This window comes from Zootoca vivipara, chromosome 6, assembly GCF_963506605.1.
Source record: "Zootoca vivipara chromosome 6, rZooViv1.1, whole genome shotgun sequence".
In the NCBI taxonomy this organism is placed as follows: Eukaryota; Metazoa; Chordata; class Lepidosauria; order Squamata; family Lacertidae; genus Zootoca; species Zootoca vivipara.
Window position 1 is genome coordinate 26,151,141 of NC_083281.1, and position 15,706 is coordinate 26,166,846.

General features: G+C 47.8%; 1 protein-coding gene across 1 annotated transcript in view; it reads left to right on the plus strand.

Annotated features, from left to right (window-relative positions):
- The first annotated feature begins 6,727 nt into the window (after window positions 1-6,727).
- Window positions 6,728-15,706, plus strand: part of LOC118087695 (myelin-associated glycoprotein) — a 34,337-nt gene continuing 25,358 nt past the window's right edge. Inside the window, exon 1 of the mRNA XM_035120615.2 lies at window positions 6,728-6,783. The gene's annotated coding sequence lies outside the window, so the exon portion shown is untranslated. The remainder of the gene's footprint in view (window positions 6,784-15,706) is intronic.

Genomic DNA, 15,706 nt, shown 5'->3' on the forward strand with positions numbered 1-15,706 from the left:
AATCAGGATGGCTACTCAATAAAGCAGGTCATCTGAAAGGGCCCTCCGTCGTGCTTTTGCCGCAACAAATTTACACAGCTGGAAAATTTGCATTACAGTGTAGAATCTCCTCGTCTCTCATCTTTGAAAACAACTCTCTTCCTGACTACTGTGTTTGGATTAAAATGCCGGTGGGTTAGCAGGGACCAGGGGAAATCGTTTTGGGCTTGGATCCAGTTCTTCAGTGGCCAGATAAGCAGCTACTGCTCAAGTTGGGGAAAGAGCCACAACCTGTTAATGCAACAGTAAATTGTTGTTGTTGTTTAGTCGTTTAGTCATGTCCGACTCTTCGTGACCCCATGGACCATAGCACGCCAGGCACTCCTGTCTTCCACTGCCTCCCTCAGTTTGGTCAAACTCATGTTCGTAGCTTCGAGAACACTGTCCAACCATCTCGTCCTCTGTCGTCCCCTTCTCCTAGTGCCCTCCATCTTTCCCAACATCAAGGTCTTTTCCAGGGAGTCTTCTCTTCTCATGAGGTGGCCAAAGTATTGGAGCCTCAGCTTCACGATCTGTCCTTCCAGTGAGCACTCAGGGCTGATTTCCTTCAGAATGGATAGGTTTGATCTTCTTGCAGTCCATGGGACTCTCAAGAGTCTCCTCCAGCACCATAATTCAAAAGCATCAATTCTTCGGCAACAGTAAATGGCTCTCCTTTATCACCTCATTTCTCAAAGGCAGGTGCTGATAACGGAAGCTATGAACTCGACCTTTCATTTGGGCAGAGTCAGCGATAAGGGGAGCTGGTTGCTGATCAAGCCCAAAGGTTCAGTGAGGGTGATGTGATATGAATCTATTGTAAATTAGTGAGTTGAGCGTCTTTCCCATAGGGCTTAGTGGTGCATTGCACCGGGTGCCGCCCTCTCAAGGGCGCCCCAGCAAGTGGGGGAGCTGCACAGCTTTGCCAGTGGCCTCCCTTTTCCCTGCACGCCCGCCAGCTGCACCCCGCCAACTGGAAGGCTGGCGGGCGCGCAGCTTCCCTCCCAAGCTTCTGCAGGGATTGCTCTCCTCCCGAGGAGGCTTGGAGGGGAAGCTGTGCTCTCCTCCCGCGGAGGCTTGGGAGGGGCGCAACTTCACTCCCAAGCCTCTGCGGGGATCGCTCTCCTGCAATGGCATGGGGGAGAGTTGCGCCCCCCCCCCCGGATGGCTGGCAGTGTGCAGCTATGGCCACCCCAACACTATCTGTGGTAATTTGGGGGCACTGGCCGGATATTTGCACCCTGGTGCTGCGTCTGCTAAAGACGGCCCTGGTCATCCTTGTACTCTTCTAGGGCTGCCATCTTTTACCTTGCTCCAGTTCAGGAAAATGAACTGGGGAACTTTTTTTTTCCGTTTTCTGTTGCATGAGATTTTTCAATTGTTCTTATATGTTCTTTCAATGCTGATTTCATATCTGAAGTCGGTTTTGTTCTGTAAGCTCTAGGTTGTTTTTTTTTTGGCAATTCATGTTTTTCACTTTTCACCATAAACCCCCTCACTGCCCCTGCTCCACACATCCCTTGAGTGTGTCTGAAATGTTTCCCTGAACTCTGATTATAAGCCGCTTGCTTGCTTGGCTGGTAGGTAGAGAGGGGTGTGTGTATTAACTAGCTTATTGTACACAACATGAATCAATTGATCTGCCTGCATTTGCCTCTGGCCCTAACTCACTGGCCCTCTGGCTCCCGGAAAGTTGCCCAGAAAGGAATCCTGACCTGTAATAGTTGTTTGAGAGGCAGGCAGCCCCATCCCAAACAAACATCACTGCATCCTTTGCTGCATACATAAAAGCCATTTCCTCCCAAAGAGTCCTAGAAGCTGTAGTTTACCTCTCACAGAGCTACAATTGCCAGCACCCTTAAACTACCGTTGCCGGAATATATTTTTCAAGAGTAATTTAAATGTATGGTGCGGACATGAACCAAGCCTGTGGATAAGAGGCACCTGTTGAATGGCACACATCCTTTAAAAGGATGTGGAGGAGGCTGTCAAAAAGAAGTGTCCTCTATATTCTAGCACCACAAACAACAGCGGGGTCGGCAGGGCGTGGGGGGGTTGGGGTGGAGAGAGAAAATTGCTGCCATCTGGGCTTTAGGAGCCTCTGGCTCAAATCCCTTTTCATCCGGGGAGCTCATTGGATGACCTTGACTGGCCTGTATCTCTCCAGCTTAACTACCTCAGGGGGTTATTGGAAGGATAAACAAGATAAGAATTACAAAGCGCGTTGGGACACAAAAAGTGCCAGAGGATTGATGAATAATAATCATAAAAACGATAAAAGTTGTGTCAGGAAGAATAGCTGCTTAGTAGCTAACACAGCAGTTCGTGTGCGCCCGAGAGGCAGGCAGGCCGACAGACAAATCACGCCCTCTAAAATGAAGTAAATTTCAGATTTAAGTAAGGGGCGATGAAGGCGAAGCTAAGCTCAGCCTCAAAGCCCTTGTGTTGTTCTTGTGGTCAGCAGATTGCATTGTTCAGTCCATCTGAAGGACTAACGTGAGGCACATCCCATCAGGCAGCAGATCCCAATTTTTCTACATTCCCAGCCTAACCTTTATTTTAATCAACTAATTTCACATTGCCGTGTACATACGTGTCTCAAGGCGATTTCCAGTTGCCCCATGCAAGCAGCTAAAATGCATTTCAAAACAGTAGAAAAGCAACAACTGGAAAAAAAGTTTAAAACCATAATAAATGGAAATGGATGTCTACTCGGTAACCTGCCTCCCCATCCCAGAATCTAGCATGCACAACGGAGGTCCTTACCTGTTAGCGGACAGCCAAATGTTTACAACCTCAAACACGAGGGAATGCAATGTGCAAGCTTATTTCTCTGTGTGACTGGCGTCTTTAGCACGTTTGCCAATCAATAGTTACCAAGGAGTGGCTCTAGTCAAATATTTACCACAGGTAACTTGTAGCAATGCCCCATTCACCATTGCAGGCGATGCAAAAACAAAACCGGGGCAGAGAAGTGGTTGGAGGACCTGGATATGGCAGGATTTCTGCTTCGGAGGACTTTGAGGGTCCCTAAGTATTGGGCAATTGGGACACAGGTGGCGTTGTGGATTAAACCACAGAGCCTAGGGCTTGCTGATCGGAAGGTCGGTGGTTCGAATCCCTGCGACGGGGTGAGCTCCCGTTGCTTGGTCCCAGCTCCTGCCAACCTAGCAGTTTGAAAGCACATCAAAGTGCAAGTAGATAAATAGGTACTACAGCGGGAAGGTAAACGGTGTTTCCGTGCCCTGGTCTGGTTCACCAGAAGCAGCTTTGTCATGCTGGCCACATGACCTGGAAGCTGTACGCCGGCTCCCTCGGCCAATAAGGTGAGCGCCACAACCCCAGAGTCGGTCACGACTGGACCTAATGGTCAGGGGTCCCTTTACCTTTACCTTAAGCAAAGGACGCGGGTGGCGCTGTGGTCTAAACCACAGAGCTTCTTGGGCTTGCCAATCAGAAGGTCGGAGGTTCGAATCCCCACCTAGTAGTTCGAAAGCACGCCAAAAACTGCAAGTAGATAAATAGGTACCGCTCCGGCGGGAAGGTAAACGGTATTTCCGCCCACTGCTCTGGTTCTCCAGAAGTGGCTTAGCCAGGCTGGCCACATGACCCAGAAAAACTGTCTGCGGACAAACGCCGACTCCCTTGGACTGTAAAGCGAGATGAGCACCACAACCCCAGAGTCGTTTGCGACTGGACTTAACGGTCAAGGGTCCTTTACCGTTCTTAAAGTATTGGGCAAAGCAGGACATTAATTTGTGGTTGGCTACGCTCTGTCCCCATGGTCAGAGGCAGAAATGTTTCTGAATACCAGTCAGTGGAAATCATAGGAGGGGGAGAGCGCTCAGGTCTGGCTTGAGGGTAGCCACTGCGAGAACAGGATGCTGGACTTGATTGGACCTTATCCAGCAGGTTCCTCGGAAGTTCTTAAACCAGAGGAGGGACACAGTAAAGATTTGGAGTGGTCTGTGTAACCTAACTGTATAATTTTGGCCCACTGCTTGAAAGCAGAGACAGGAGAGATTTTGCAAACTGTGTGCACTACACTTAGTGATTTGGGGGGGGGGGTAGATTCCACTTTGTTTGCATTTTAATGAGAATTTACCTCCCTCACGCTTCTCGGATCAACATGTGAACTGAAACACAGCTGGCCTTCAAAATTGGCACTGCCTCAAATTTTGCAATGCAGTTCTCCAGCCAAACAGCATGCTGCAGAAATGCATGCCGTAGGGAAAGCATGTATAAGATATATATTGTTGGTGTACAAAACTGCATCAGGGGAAATTGCCTGCAGGGAAGTTGTATGTTAGTCAAAACTGCAAAAGAAAAAAGTGTTTATGTGGAGAAATTTGCACTAAATTGCCACAGGATTTTCATGAGGATCGAAAGAGAAATGCGAACTGTTGTGCTTCAGCTTGGAAAAATGAGAAACAGGAAACTGACAGATCCATTCCTAATTAACCTCATTGCTTATAAACCCCTCCCCCAAAACCCAGCTTTTTATTTTTTATTTTTTGTAGGGTACTTTTTAATTGAAGAGTGGCATATAGATTCTTGAAAACAGACACACACATTCGCTCATCCATAAATAAATTTGCTTATTTTCATAATTTATACTGGTTGCAGGATCCAGGTTTTCTTTGCGCAGAATTCTGATTTATTTGGAGGCTGTCGTGCATGTCTTTTTCAGCTGAAGAGTAGCCTATAAATCCTTAAAATCAAATAAAAAACTACAGTGAGACTATCCAGCCGTCTGCTTAGCCTGATAATTCATGCAGGTTGCAGAATCCATCTTTTCTTTGCATGGAATTTCCGCACACACATACATGCTGCCCTGTCTTTATCCTTGCAACTACAAATGACACCAAATAGCCGCCGTCTAGGTTGCCCTCCATATGTTGCCATAGCTGCCAAGTTTTCCCTTTTCTCACCTATTCATGCCTATTCAGCATAAGGGAATTTCCCTTAAAAAAAAGGGATAACTTGGCAGCTATGTATGTTGCTGGACCACCTCTCATCATCAACCCTGGCTTGTTGGCTGCACTGGCTAAAGCTGGTGGAAGCTGAAGCCTAACAACAGGGCCGTCTTAAGGCCATCCAGCGCCCTGGTGCTATGTCCCTCCAGCGCCCCCCTCCAGAGCCTCTCCAAGGGCCTGGGAGTGCCAAGCGGACCGCGGCAGCAGTGGGAGGCCACCTCCGAGGACTCAGCGCTGCGCCTCCTTCTCGTTTCCCCAGCGCTGGGTTCCGCTCAGTCGAGCTTCGCCACCAGCACGTGCACAGCGCCCAAGCAGCTCTTGCTGGTCCTGACTGAGCGGAACCCAGCGCTGGGGAAACGAGAAGGAGGTGCAGCGCGGAGTCCTCGGAGTAGGAGAGAGACGCGGCGCAGCCTCTCAGCTAGTGGAGCGCAGTCCTGGCCAGATCGCCGGAACCCTGCGCTCACTTGGCGCCCTTCCAGCGCCCGGCCCCGTGGTTCTCTGCGCCACTAGCCTCTATGGCTTGGACGGGCCTGCCTGACAACATCTGGAGTGACCGCAGACTGGGGAAATCCACTGTAATTAGTCATCTGCAAGGCTTCGCCCTGCCCTCATATTGAGGCGTTTAGATGACTTGAACGCGGTAGCATGTGAGGGATGCCGGAGAAAAGGGAAACAGCCAGAGAGGAGCTATTTCTGCTTTCCAAGCCTTGCTTCCGTTCTCAACTAAAAATGCTGCCTCCGCAATAGGCAGCCCACACATTGCTCAGCATCATCTCGGTCCCTCTGCTGAAGGGCCCCGCCCTTGCCTCTTTCCACCTGGCTTGGTGTGGGGCTTGACAGGCTTCACAAGTACTGCAGCTGCTGCTTAGTGCCGAGGACTCCTCTTTTCAATTGTTTTTAATTTTTATCTGTGTTGTTTCAAATGAGACCATCTTGGCTGTGAGCCCTGGAAGACCCGCACCCTGCCTGCCAGATCCTTTCCCATCTGGCCCGGGAGAGTGGAGTGCTGACTGACTCCAGCTACAAAGGCTGAGGCTGTTGAACAGATTCTTGGGCTGGAGTATTGTTTACGGGGGGGTTGAGAGAGCTGTTGTTGTTGATTGATATTATTGTTGTATCTTTAGTTTTAGATCTTACGATTTATATGGAAATTGTTTCCCTTGGGTTGTGTACTTTTTGATGTGCTGTATTTATTGTTTATGACTTCTGTTGTGTTTGTAATTATGTAAATCTTGCCATGTTGTAAGCCGCCTTGAGCATAGTTCCAACTGTGGAGAGGCGGCATACAAATAAAATGTTGATGGTGGTGATGTTTTAGGTTTGCTGCTAGCGCAGTCCACTCTTACCACTAACATTGCAGGGATGAGCATTTGAGGCTAGCAATGCAATCCTAGGCACAGGAAAGGGGGGCCCTTGAGAGATTTATCCCATTCTGAGGTGGGGGGGCATGCCTGAGGTGGATGGGGCCAGAGACAAAAGTGGGCAGAGAAATTAATAACAAGTTTGCTTTTGTGCAGGGTGCAGGTTTCTAAACACACTGCTACCCCCCTCCCTGCTCACTATCCTCCATGCAGGCAAGCAAGAGTCTCCATCGGAGTCCAAGGATGCCTCCCAGGCAGGCGAAGATGCTCAAGGAGGATGTGAATTGCAGCTGGTGAGGGAGGGTGTGGCTTGTAAAAGGGGTGTGGCCCAAGGGCCAGATAAGGACATGCAAGCCTGAAGTTCCCCACCCCTGTGCTCTGCTCCATCAGAAGCGATCCCCATTCAACTCAATGGGACATCTTGCCAGGTAAGTTTATAAAAAGATGCTGTCCTGGATTTGTTGGATGCCGAGGGACAGTGGGAGGAAACAACTGAGGAACACCTCCCCCCCCCAAGGGAAGAAGGCTCAGAGCCCAGGGAGTGGTGGAGGGATGACGATAATTGGTCGCAGGGAGAAGACTGGGAAGAGAGGGTGTCAGAAGCTGAAGAGGTAATAGGGCTTAGTGAACGGGGGGGGGGGGGAGTCTGTGGAAGAGAGAAGTCCAGAATCGGAGGCAGAAGCTGAAGCAGGAGGAGGGAGGCCAAGAGGCAGAGATGAATCAGGGTGGTGAAGAAGCATGAGTTTCTACCCCTCCTGCTGCAACATGCTCCCCTCCATATTGGTCTCCCAGGACCTGGAGAGGCATGAATAGGGCAGAGGAGTCATTGGGTGCAGGCAGGCAGCACCCCCGATTCCTTGGGGAAATCCCTGGTGAGGAAGGGGGGGGTTTCAGTCTCAGCAACTGATTTTCATGGAGGAAGACCACCGCAAATGAGCTGCTCTGCACATTAAACCTGACACTCAGCCAAGTCTGTGGAGGTTGTGTTTGTGCTAATGAAGAGTTAACTCCATCTTTGATCTGCGTGATTACTGACCGAAAGGTTCCTGTGACATTTGCTGTTTGACTGGTGTTCTTGGGCTGGTAGGCTCGCAACATCTGGAGGGGAAAGGGAACATAACTTTCCAACTCTCTGCTCCATAGGAAAGCGTTTTGAGAAAGAGAGAGAGAAATGAGACAAGGAAATCACTCTCACCCCAGCAGCTGCCTTTGCTATGGCAGAAGGACATGTGATCAGGTGCAGAAAATAAAGATATCAGAGGCTGGTGCAGGGGGGGGGCAAGGCCTTGAAGTTGCCCATTTGCAGAGCATGGCAAGTGTACAAAATCACCTGGTTAGCAATGGCAACTAATTCTACTGCTTGCATTCTGCCTCCACTGTCAAATACAGTATGCTTCTGAATGGCCTCTCACTGGAAACCCCAAATGAAAGAGTTGCTTTTGTGCTCAGGTCCTGCTCGCAGGCTTCCCAGAGGCTTCTAGTAGGCTACTGTGAGAATAGGATGCTGGATTTAATGAACCAGCTGCGCTGAAAGCATTTCAATTGCTGCGGGGGCAGTTGGGCAAGTACGATTTTGAATTGTGCTTTCTATTTTTATTCCGGTGGTCTGTGGCGAATTAGCTTCCTGTGCTGTGACTTTTTAACTGCTGCTGGTTTTTAACACTGAAATAGTATTTCGGAAACTCATTGCAGTGTTTTGATATTTTGCATGGTTTAAAATAAAAATAATAATCCTGTAAGCCACCTTGTGAGAGTAATGTGTACTGAAAGATTTGGCAAAGGTGCATTAAATAATTTTTTTAAAAGCACTTGGAATCCTTCCTTTTGACCAGAACCACAGTCAGAAATAGTGTGATATTCTTAAAGACGAAATGGCTTTTTAAAAATAAATAAACTGAACATTCACAGAAGAGTTTACTGCAGGCATGTCCAAAGTCAATTTCGGGGGCCAGATAGATAGATGATAGATAGATAGATAGATAGATAGATAGATAGATAGATAGATAGATACTTTTATTGTCATTGTACATAGTACAACGAAATTGAATGCCATCCCATAAAATCAAAACAAAAACACAATTGCAGCCACACACACACACACATACATAAACACCCATCACAACTCCCTAAGATCATATTATTTAGTTACAGCATTTAAGATGGTTATAGCTCTTGAATAGAAACTGTTTTTTAATCTATTCGTTCTTGATTTAATTGTTCTGTATCTCTTGTGGCAGTTTATTTCCTGGGGTAAAATCCTAAAAAAACCCTCCACAACTTCAATCCTAAAAAAGGTCAGCAACTTTGGTTGGCCCTTTGGTCGGCCCTCATGGCCCTTCACTTCATCAAATCTGGCCCTCTTTGAAAATAGTTTGGACACCACTGGTTTACTGGAAAGTCCTTAAGGGCTCCCAGCTTTTCTTGCATCTTCCTCCCCCTCCACACACCCCACCACTCCTTAGGCTACAACCCATTAGCCAGTTCAGATGGGATGGGGTCAGTCAAGAGATGAGCGCTTCTTCCCTTTACCTCCTAGTACCACATCCCTTCACGTCAGAACCCAGGATAGTTGTACCTGGAGGAGAGGGGGGAATAGTTCTCTTTCTTCCATGGGGCTGGGGCTGCCACTGAGTTAACAACCTCAGCTGCAGCCGCCACTCCTCCCTCTTCCGCCAGTGTGGAATAGTAAAAAGCTGGAAGCTTTGGTTTGTGCAGCAGCCAATGCAGCAGAGGAGAATGTCTCCTGGGGGCCTTGGTCAGCTTCTGGAGAAATGAAAGAGGAGGAAGAGAGAGCCACCTACCCCTCCCTTTTCTCCTTCCTCCACTTTCTCTTTCTCTCATGCTTCGTGTTGCTAGGCACACATGTCTTGCAGAATGGTCATGATCAAAATGGGGACACTTGTATTCTTGCAAATGAAGAAGAGAGGAGTGTGTCTGTCTCTGGGTGCTTCCAGGTCATTCATTCTGATTTGGTTGAGGGGAGGCCAGACTTCATGGCATCAAAGCCACTGTTACCCCCACATTCTCTGGCACATTTCCTTATTGCAAAAAGTCCAAACTTTTGGAGGAGCTGCTTGTTGTGTGAACAAGGCCTCTTGACCAGCTCTAATAGCATGACCTGACCAGCACAGCATTCATCACAATCATTTTGCACAAAGTTCTGGGTGCCACAATAAAAATATTGATAAGTTGGAACATGTGTAGAGAAGGGCAACCAAGATGATCAAGGGTCTGGAAGCCAAGCCTTATGAGGAATGGTTGAGGGAACTGAGTATGCTTAGCCTGGAAAAGAGGAAACTGAGAGGAGATGTGATAGTCATCTTCAAATATCTGAAGGGCTGTCACATGAAAGATGGAGCAAGCTTGTTTTCTCCTGCTCTAGAGGCTAGGACCCAAACCAATGGCTTCAAGTTACAAGAAAAGAGATACCAACTACACACCAGGAAGAGCTTTCTGACCATAAGAACTGTTTGACAGTGGAGGTTTTTAAGCCAGAGGTTGGATAGCCATCTGTCATGGATGCTTTAATTTCCTTCATTGCAGAGTGCTGAATTAGATGACTCTCGGAATCCCTTCTGTGATTCTGTGAAAGTTTGCAGGGTGTGTTAGATGACATCAGTGATTCAGTGTTCTTTCTTGGTTTGTTTGCAGGGATGTTAGAAGATGTTCCATCAAGCAATTGCCATTCCACACTTTCCAGTGCAGTTCTCCATCATTTTTCAGGGATGTGGAGGGACACTGGGATTTCTGGCATAAGAGCACCAAATCAACTTCAGTTGTGCAACCTGAGTTTGCTGATTGAATCCCTCCCAGTCTGGAAGTGGCTGCAGTATTGTTTTGTTTTTCCACATCAAAATCCATTTGTGGTGTCCTTCCCCAGCTTTTTTTTTCTTTTTCATTTTGGCAGCCTGATTTTCAGTTGTGTGTATTTGCTATTGTTAAAGAAGCCTGAGTGACCTTCAGATCACTCAGAGGGCAGAAGGCCCATGTTGGGCATAAGCAGCCAGTGTGGCAGCGGCCAGATGCTGTGGACTTCAGCTCCCATCATCCCTGACCTAGGGAATGGAGAAGGAATTCAGAGAGGTTTGCATTTAAAGGCAAATCTACCCATTTCACACTTTCTGAAGCAATATGTGAACTCTTCGTGGGGATGAAAATGTCCCCGTTTTAATTGCCACCAGAGATTTATCAAGCCGTTTGTGGATTTCCAAATACTGCACAGCGTTTCTCCAAATGTTGCAATGCAGCCCTCCAGCCCAGTGCATATTCTGGGGCAAAGTGTCCATAAAAATAGATATATTGGTGAAAGGGACATTAAAAATGCATTATATTGGGGAAAAGCACTTTGCAAAAGTGCATATATCATGCACAGATGTTGTTGTTGTTGTTGTTGTTGTTGTTGTTGTTGTTGTTGTTGTTGTTGTTATTATTTATTTCCATGCAAAAGTGTGCCTATTGGGATAAATTTGCCCTAAAATGCTGGTGGATTTTCATGAGGACTTTTTAAAAAACCACAAACTGATGCGGGAATGTGGAGTGCTGAACTTAAGGCTGGAAAACTGGGAAAGTGAAAGAAACCAAAATCAATTGATTCGCCCATCCCATTGGCCATGCTGGCTGGGAACGATGGGAGCTTTAGCAGACTCTGGCTTGAGGAGTGCAGGGCAAGACTGCCTGGCACTCACATCTCTGTTCTCCCACGGAGTGAAATTGCCCCTGTTGATCCTCTATAACGGCTCTGGGGCAGAGGTGCACTTAGGTAATCTTAGCTCACTTTCAGGTGACCTGCTTGTTGAGCATTCATTCTGATCAGTTTGCACAAACTTCGCAGGGAGGTTAGATGGCTGTTTATTGAGCATTCATTCCATTTTGCTTGCGGGGAGGTTAGACAATGTTGTTTCCAGTGCATTTTCCGTTTCCTTATTGCAAAAAAGTCCCGGGGTGTGTGGGTGTGTGCAAGTAGTTTTTTTTGCACAAAAGCACCAAAACAACTTTAATTGCAGGGCCTGAAATCGTGTGATTGAATCCTGCACAAATTTAGCGACACTCTGGAAAGGCCCTTAGACACTGGTCTTTATAGTCTTGTGGAATGCCCCTGCTTTAAAAGCGGTGGGATTTAATCACATACCAGCAACTAATGGGCATGGCTTATCTTACCTCAAAATGTGGGAAGCAGTGCTTTTTCCTGGTGTCATGCAACAATACACAGGATCCAGAGGCGGAGCTAGCTTCTCTGACACCCAGAGCGGCGCACATGCTGTGCATCTGGGGCAGGGCTAGTCACCTACGGGGTGGGACGAGAGTCCCAGGGGGGCAGCGTGGCGATGCCACCCCCCACTCAGGGATGACTCCAGGGCAGACTGTACCCACCACACCCCCTTCCTCTGCCAGTGACAGTACCACCACTTTTGTGGGGAGAGGAGGTGGAAGGACTCTGACCCCTTCAAAGCATCACATCTCCTTCCCCAAGGCCAGGAAGCATTTGCCTCACTTAGAGGTGCAATGCTCTGACAGGACCCTGGAGCTCTGCTGCCACCTTCTCAAAGCCAGGCAGGGGAGGCCTGTTCACCATAGCTGCCAAGTATCCCGTATCTGCCGGGAAAACCCCTTTTTTCTTACCGTTTCCCGGCGGTCTCCCGTTTGGTGGAAAATCCCGGTATTTTCCCTTTAATTGGCTTCTGCCCAGCGGCCATTTTTCTGGTGCCGCTTTGTCCTTCTATGGGCACCAGAAAATGGCGGCGCCGGCGCCGGAAGTCGCTTCCGCGCATGACCGGAAGTTGCGTGACGCGACTTCCGGCGCCGGCGCCGCCATTTTCTGGTGCCCATAGAAGGGCAAAGCGCCACCGGAAGTTGCGTCACGCAACTTCCGGTCATGCGCGCGCTGCCGATCCCGGATCTTTACGACCCGGACTTGGCAGCTGTGCTGTTCACCTGGGTGGCAGTATCCCACTAGGTGGGTGGGTGGGCAAAGGAGCATCAAGCGGCTAGCCTGACCTCACTGCCCAGCCTTGGCTTCAGGCCACGCCCCTCCTCCACCTGCTTGCTGGCAGCGGCGCTGGGTATAGGGGGCGGAGGGGGCTTCGGCTCCCCCAATATGCCTTGGCAGGGGGCAGCACATCAACACATCACATGACTGCGCTCCCTCCATGTGTGTGTGGGGGGGGGGGAGTCAGCGCTCTTCTGGCCAGTGAATACCGGCACTTTTTTTTAAACCTAGATGAAAAGCACTGGTGGTAAGCCAGCCCTGCTAAATGGGGCTCTGGGCTTCTGCACTAAAGTCCTGCCTTGATGGCTCCATTTGTTGGTTTCCCAGGGAACGAAGTAGAGGGACAAAAAATAGAATCTCTGGAAGGGAAAGGCCGACTGGAAGGGAAAGGCCGTGACCGGGGTGGGGAGGGGATGATAATGATGTTTAAAAATTTGTGAAAGTAAGAATAATAAAGAGGTTCTTTGGAGGGGGAAAAAAAGATAGGCTGGTCAAAAAAAAAAGGTAATGAGTAGATTTGATTATGAAAAGATTCGGAAATATAAATTTAGTTTGATTAAGAGGATTTAAAAATTGGGATAGCTTTTATAATATAAGGTAATTTTTCTTTTTTTCTGTAGTAATAGAATGGGATTAAGAATACTGCTGAATAAGAATTGAAAATGGAAGTCGGGATAGGGGGGAGGTTTGGGGAGGTCCTTTTTCTTTTTCTTTTTCTTTTATTTTTTATTTTTATTCCTTTTCAGTTTCTAGTTTTCTTTTTTCTTTTTTTTTTCTTTTTCTTTTTTAGGGGGATCTTTTCCTTTTTGCCCCCCCCTCCATTTTTTCTTTTGGTTTTCTTTTTTTCTTTTCCTTTCTTTTCTTTTTTCTTCTTTCTCTGTTTGGAAACTGGTTGGACGGATGCCCCCCATTCGTTCCCTCTCTTAGAGCCTCTCGGTGGCAGGGGGGGTTCTGGGGAGGGGAGGGAGGGGTGGGAGAGAAATTCAACTACAAAAGGAAACACTGCCGGCTGCCTGCCTTTCGGGGGTCCCTCTGGTGGGAGGAGAGGGCTCTGGAAGGGTGGGCGGAAACCAGTGGTAAATATGTTATGTAGTAGTTCTTTTGTATGTCTGTCTTTTTTTCTTTTTTCTCTTTTTTTATACTATAAAACCAATAAAATATAATTTAAAAAAAAAATAGAATCTCTTGGACCCGTGGCTAGAAATCATGAGACGAAAGGAAGTGTGGACCAGCCCTAGCTCTGCCTAACAACAGAGCCGGCCCTGCCTGCTTGCGACATATGATAAACAATGACCACATGATAAACAATAAAAATGCAACCACAACAAACCAGCTGTGCTTTAAAAAAAAAGCAGGCCGCATGCCCAGAGGCAGGAGTCCTGGGTCCAAATGCATCTCTTGCCACATTCCCTCTCTCAGAGATCCATCTTCTGCAGCTGCAGTCTTCAACCTTTCCTTATCCAGCCCCGCTTTTAACTTAAACATGCATTTGGGGACCCATCACTTCATCTTTTTACCATATATTTGCATGGTGGGAAGTGTTCCTGTTGAGACCCACCTTGGATCAGGCTGTGATCCACTAGTCTACTGTTTCCCAAACTTGGGTCTCCAGCTTGGTCTTGGACTGCAGCTCCCATCATCCCTAGTTAGCAGGTCGGGGATGATGAAAATTCTAGTCCAAAAACAGCTGGAAACCCAAGTTTGGGGAACAGTGGACTAGTGGGCCCCAACTCACCAATGGAAGACCAGTGAGCTAGAGTTTCCAGGGTGTGTGTGTTTGTTTGCCTTTGCCTGATTCTAGTGCAGACATAGGCATAGTATGTTATTCCCCCAAAGGCATCTCTACCCTCAACCCCAAAAGCAGCAGTGAGAGGATGGTTTTTTTTCCAGATCAGGAAACGGGGACTTGCCCTAGAAAATAGTGACATTGGGAAGTTTCGGTATGGAGAAGCAAGAGTGAGAGAGAGACCGAGACCAAGAGAGAGAGATCAATGCCCACAAAGTGTTTTTGTTTCGTTCAAAAAAACAAAAAAACCACTAGAGGGAGTCTCACATGACTCTGATTCTGTAAACAAGTGTATAGGGATTTCCACTGTATTTCACAAATCACTTGCATTTCTCTTGCACCTGTGTGCAGCGGGAACAAGCCAGCCAAAGGGAAGCACACTAAAATGCCATGGGCATTGAAAGGCTGCCATCCCAGACTCTTCGGGTGTCCCTATTTTCCAGGGACAGTCCTGGATTTACAGAAGCCATCCCAGATTCTGATTTGATTTTCCTTAGGACGTCCCTATTTTCATCAGAGAAATGTTGGCGGGTATGGAGGTATACGACCCTCCAAGCAAACTAGATAAGTAACTTGACAACCTTTAGAAGACATCTGAAGGCTGCCCTGTGTGGAGAAGTTTTTAAATGTTTTATTATGCTTTTATATACGTTGGAAGTCGTCCAGAGTGGCTGGGGAAACCCAGTCAGATGAGCGGGGTATTGTTATTACTATTTATTGTTGAATAGGACGTCCCTATTTCCATTGGAGAAATGTTGGAGAGTATGCCATCCTAGGCACACTTACTAGGGTCTGTGGAGTAAATCGCACTGTATATACAGGAGGGTTGCTTCCACATAAACATGGCATTGGAATTCCCTGTTGAATTCCTGGCTCTTGGCTCGGCTTTGCACATTGAGTCAAATCTTAGACCTAGTGGACCTGCAGCCAACCAGAACCCACATTTGCCAGCAACACCATCCTGCACCGGTCCTTAACTTGTTGCCAGGGGCTGGTTCCTGCATCAGCCTTCAATGCCAGGGGTCAGGCTAGCAACTCGGAGAGTAAGAATACACAACAGCAACTCTGCACAGGTGCAGAGCGCGTCTCCCTTACCGTGGGAATAATTATGGATAATTTTCACATCGTGGATTAGGGAGAAAAGTATCCAGATCAGACACCACGCTCTTGAGCACTGTCACCTCTTTTCCTAGATGTGAAGCATATGCTCTCTCTCCCCCACCCAACCCCAGGCATAGCTGGCTTTGCCTAGCCATGCCACAGGATGCTCGAGAACAGATGGGTGTTGACCACTTGATGATTTGTCTCTGAGGTCTGGTCTCAGGAGGAAATGTGGGGAGGGTGAAATGGACTGTACCACTTCAGGCTGCAGGTGGGGGGAAAACAAGTTTGGATGCTCCCCTGCCTTTAAAAACAAACCCACTCCCTGCAAGGAGAAAACTAGCATAGCCCTTTGCCAGATCTAGCTAGTTTTCTATCTGGAGGGACGTTAGCTTTTTGTTTTATGTTTTTAAATGTAAACGAACATTTTTTAAAAAATGTGCTCAACTCTGACTTGAAGTGGCACAGTCCATTTTTA